The sequence below is a fragment of the Arachis ipaensis genome, chromosome B04 (genome assembly GCF_000816755.2).
Source record: "Arachis ipaensis cultivar K30076 chromosome B04, Araip1.1, whole genome shotgun sequence".
NCBI lineage: Eukaryota > Viridiplantae > Streptophyta > Magnoliopsida > Fabales > Fabaceae > Arachis > Arachis ipaensis.
The window spans coordinates 119,374,308-119,379,427 of record NC_029788.2 but is presented as its reverse complement, the minus strand read 5'-3'; the positions used below and the strand labels follow the sequence as shown (position 1 = coordinate 119,379,427).

Genomic DNA, 5,120 nt, shown 5'->3' with positions numbered 1-5,120 from the left:
AGTACTGAAAATACTAAAAAAATATTAAAATTTATTTAAATATCTAAAATAAAATTATAAGATAACATAAAATAATTATTTAAACTTATATCCTTTTCAGTAATAATAATTGTAATACCCTACCACACAAAACTTTACGCTTAAGTCGTAAAATAGAGGTGATGTGGTATTACGACCTCTAAAATAAAATGAATACATATAATAGCAGAAGAGTTATAATATGCTAGGAGCCTTGAAGAATAGGGGAAATAAAAATCGCGAGATAAAAGCGCAACGTTCAAGGAACGAGTTAACTTGCATGCTAAGAAAACCGTAACTATCAAACATAAGATAACAGAAGTAGGAATAGAGTGCCAAAGATACAAAATAACAAGCTCCTAACTCAGCCTGCGAAGTCAAGACTGGCTGGAGAATATTTACACATATATACATACATATCTAAAACCCAAAAGTACATACACACAATCTTGCCTCTCCATAAACCTCTAAGAGGATAAAAAAGGACAAGCTATGCGGAGAGAAAGCTAAGTACATATATATACATCACTATACAACAAAACTATACAACAACACTATCCAGTAACCCCTCCGCTTTAAGAGTCCAGACGCCTAACGAGATGGCTCCCGACTTGCATCTGAAAAACAACAACATAGTATGGAATGAGAATCGGAGGTTCTCAATATGGTAAAGGTGCCACACACATAATATATAAGGTCATGGGAATGCCAGAGGCAATCCTAGGACGCCGACACTCAGATTATAGAGCTTAAAGTATTAAACAGAAGCCATAAAAGGTGGTTTTCTAAGAATATTTAAACCTAACTTAACTTAACCTTAAATCTAAGTCCTATACTGTCATTTCCCCATATCTCCAACTCCATCATGCATTTTCACAGACAAATAGACAGATAAAGGCAAACACAAGAAGGTTACAACTACTGCAGGTAACAAATACACATTTAGCATGGTAAATACAGATAGGCACACCCAATTAAAGCACAAGCAAGTAATTCAAGTAATATGCATATGATGCATGCCTGTCCTATGGCTGATGAGGCTCATCTGTCAGTTATCCAGCCAACCCGACAAGTCTGAATTGTCCTTAGACTGTCCCCCGACGTGCATCCCCAAGAGTCTATGCATAGCTTTTTCTCAAGTAATCAATATTGCTCAATGGGGGTAACATTCCCGGGAATTTATATAGTGCCCAGTCACACTTACGTCGTAGGGTCAACAGAGTATCGAATTTTCAACCTAGTACACGTGGTGGCAAGCCACGGCACTTAATCCAGGGAATCTCGTATCTCAGATTATTTAAATTCATAAGCCATATAAATAATTCAATTATAATTCATCAACATCCACATCATTCTCAATCGCATATCATTCATCATTATACGTCAATCATATTCAATCCTTATCCTTCATTATCACACCTCCCATTCCGTCCATCAATAGTTTCAATTCAAAACATAATTCATTCTTTTCCAAATAAATCAAACTTAAAACATGCTCATTTTCTTAATAACTCAAAATCAAACCATATAACCTTTGAATCTAAATCTTTATAAATAATCATATAAATAAAATCTCTAATTGTTATAAAATTTCGGCAGCATCTCCTCTAAAACTCGGACTTTGCCACCCTTTTCGGGTTCAAACTTGCTTTCTTTTCAATTCAACATACCCTTCCTCATCATCATAACAGTCACCACAATAAATCTACTTCAGATTAACAATTATACTCATACAATATTCAAATCCAACAACCAAAATTCAACTAAGGATCATAGTTCACTAATCCTAGGCTTCTAACACAAAATACTTCAAATCAATAATTCACCAAATCATTAATTAATCAACAAGCACCAAACCAACCATGTTCACCAACAATAACATTCAACCATAATTCTCTCCAAATTAACATAACAACATTCACCATCCAAAATTAATAACTAATTATCCAATAAACTTCAACCAAATATATTCATCGACAAATTACTAAACATTAAACATACACCTGCATTCCAACTTATCCTATGGTCGTCTAGCCTAAGTTTTCACAGAACATTATATATTAAATGCAAGAAACCTAAACCATACCTTGGCCGATTTCCACGTAACGACCAAAGCTATTTATTCAAAACCAAGGCAGCCCCTCAAAACTCAACTAATCCGCTTCCTCCAAGTTCCGGTATTCATAATTTCAAGCTCCAATTATTTATTCACAACCTAATACACATTCATAACACATATATATCCAATTTAATACTCAAAGCTCAAATTCAATGAAAATAAAATAGAATTATTGTATCCTCACCTTACCTAATCTTCACATAAGCAAGAGTGAATGTTTTCCTCAAGTTAATTGGATCCTAAAACATCAGAAATCAAAAGAATTCAACATCTCTTCCAATTATTTGAAAATTGGGGGAAAAGAATGGCTGGAAGTGATTAGTAGCTTACCAAAGAAATTGTTTCGGTAGAAATGTAGAGCTCGACGCAGTGAACGCGTGGCCGCAAATGGTGCGACGATCGGAGCTCGGACGGAGAAGTTACGGTGTTCGAGAGTTGATGCAGGGGTTTCGGTACGTTTCTCTTCTCCCTCCCCCTGTTACGTTGTGCTTCTGCTGCGTTGGAAGAAAGAAATGAGCTTTTAAGCTCATGTAATGGGTTGGTCCGGTTGGGCCCATGGGCCCGGTTCAACCGGTTCGGTCCGTTCGGTTCAATTTTGGACCGTTTTCTTCGAAATTGGTGTCAAAATTTTCGTTTCGACGAGCTCTATCATAATTTGATATAATTTTCACATTTCTAATCTTCTTTATTAAAAACTAATTTATTGACTAATTATCTACTAATTAATCGGGGTTTACAATATTAATTTTATAAAATTATTTTTATTCAAATTTTAATTTTGACAAATTATAATCCAAATATACACTTAAAAATTGGCCCATTAAAGCTTATAATATTGTATTGTAGTCAGTTTTGGTGCATTAATTGTGTGGAAAACGGAAAACGTACGTTAAAATGAAAACGTTACGATTTTAAAAGTAAGATTTTATTTTTATCTAAGAAAATTTAGAATATTAAATTTTTTATTATAAATGAAAAAATAATTTTCTATTTAGAAGTGACAAAAGCGATAGCATAATTTCGATGTTTCAACTTCTTACTCGTGTAATATTATATAAATATGGTATGATATATATTGAACGAATTTTTATAATTTTAAAATAATTTCATCATCGTTTTTTTATTAATTGCTGATTCATATGGCGATTGAATACCATAATATTCAATGATTCCCCAGCAGTGTCGTTTTCATATGTACTTCTTATATTATATGCTGGTAGTCATTGATATTAATTAGCCTTAGGTGTCAACTTTTGGGAGTTGAAGACAAACTTGAAGTATATAATAAAGATATATCCTACTAAGCTAGTTTCCATTTTTATTTTTAAATCCCTCCTTTTCTTAGAACTAACAAACTGCCTTTGACTCTTAGCTAACCTGTTTTTTGATCATCTTAGTTTGATACGCACACTTGTGAAAAGTATTATTTAATTTAAAGGATAACTAATATGTTTAGTTGAATTTTATTGTGCAAGGTTAGTTAATATATATATGTATATATATAAAAGATAGTTTATACCAAAATCATAGAGATTTAAATTAGTTTCTTTTCTTTATATATTAAAATTTGTTATAATTGAAAATTAAACTAAATTTTAATTTATAGGGAAATTCACTTAAATAAATTGTTTCACCTTTAAAACTACGCAAATACATTATTTTTAAAACGAAGACGCAAATACATTGTTTTACGTATCTATATAAACCACTACTAGCAGTAACGGTTTACAAGTGAACAGAATTCGCTACTGCCAGCCGCGGATTACGAGCAAACGTGGCAGCATAGAAACCGCTAGTACCTGTCGCGGTTTCTGTTTGATCTTGGTAGTATGTGCGTTGGTGTGCGTGTGTAAATCGCTAGAGCCTATAGCGATTTACGTGGAGTATGTGTGAAAGAGACTGTTTATATAAACTGTGGAGGGGACAAATGTGGACAGGTAGAGTGTTATTCACAAATAGAGGGGAAGGATAGTTTTGTGGCTCTGGTCCATGATAAACCCCAATTTTGTGGTTTATCTTGTACTTATTTTGGAGATTTTATCACCTTTTCTCACATTTATTCTATGAAATAGCATGGTTTTACAATTCTCCCTGAATTCGTACTTAAGTGTGAAAACATATTTTTTAGCCCCTAAAATTGGTTATTTTAATTCACTTTAATCCCATTCGATGCCTTGATATGTTTATTGAGTGATTTCAGGTTCATAAGGTAAGTATTGGATGGAAGAAGTGAGGAGAAAAGCATGCAAAGTGGGAGAACTCATGAAGAAATGAAGGAACCGTAAAGCTGTCAAGCTTGACCTCCGGACACTTAATCGACTATAACTTGAGCTACAGAGATCCAAATGAGGCGGTTCCAGTTGCGTTGGAAAGCTAACATCCGGGGCTATGAAATGATATAAAATTTGCCATATGTTGCTTCGCGTATAAGGGCGCGCATGTGCCATGTACGCGTGTGCGCCGATGCTGCTCGTGGCCCACTAAAGATGAAATCGCTGGGGGCGATTTCTGAAGCACTTTGGGCCCAACCCAACTTATTTCTGATGCTATTTCATGAAGAATTCAAGCTTGGGTAAGGGGAGAGCAATTGTTTGGTAGTATAGCATCATATAGGTTAGTTTCTAGAGAGAGAAGCTCCCTCTTCTCTCTAGAATTAGGTTAGGTTAATTGCATCATAGATCCATGTTTAATTTTTGATTTTATCTTGTTTCCTTTACAATTTCTTGTTTCTACTACTCTATTCTTCTTAGTTCTCTTGTCAATTTTACTTTTATGTCTCTTTTGTGATGATGAACAATTGTTGGATCTTAATTTCCTTTAATGCAATTTTATGTTTCCATGCTCTTTTATATTTATCTTAGTTGCTATAATTGATTTCTTGCTTATGGTAGTCATGGGTCTCACTAATTTTAGCATTTTGTGATGTTTACTTTTCTTGCACTCTAGGTGTTTGTTAGAATATTTCCTTTAGTTCTCGAGTAGT

At 33.9% G+C, this 5,120-nt stretch overlaps 1 long non-coding RNA gene across 1 annotated transcript; it reads right to left on the bottom strand.

Moving 5' to 3' along the window:
* Window positions 305-2,215, bottom strand: LOC107638062. Its single transcript, XR_002361798.1, has 2 exons — window positions 2,105-2,215; window positions 305-635 (listed from the first exon to the last, which is right to left on the bottom strand). It is a non-coding gene; the product is annotated as an uncharacterized LOC107638062 (long non-coding RNA).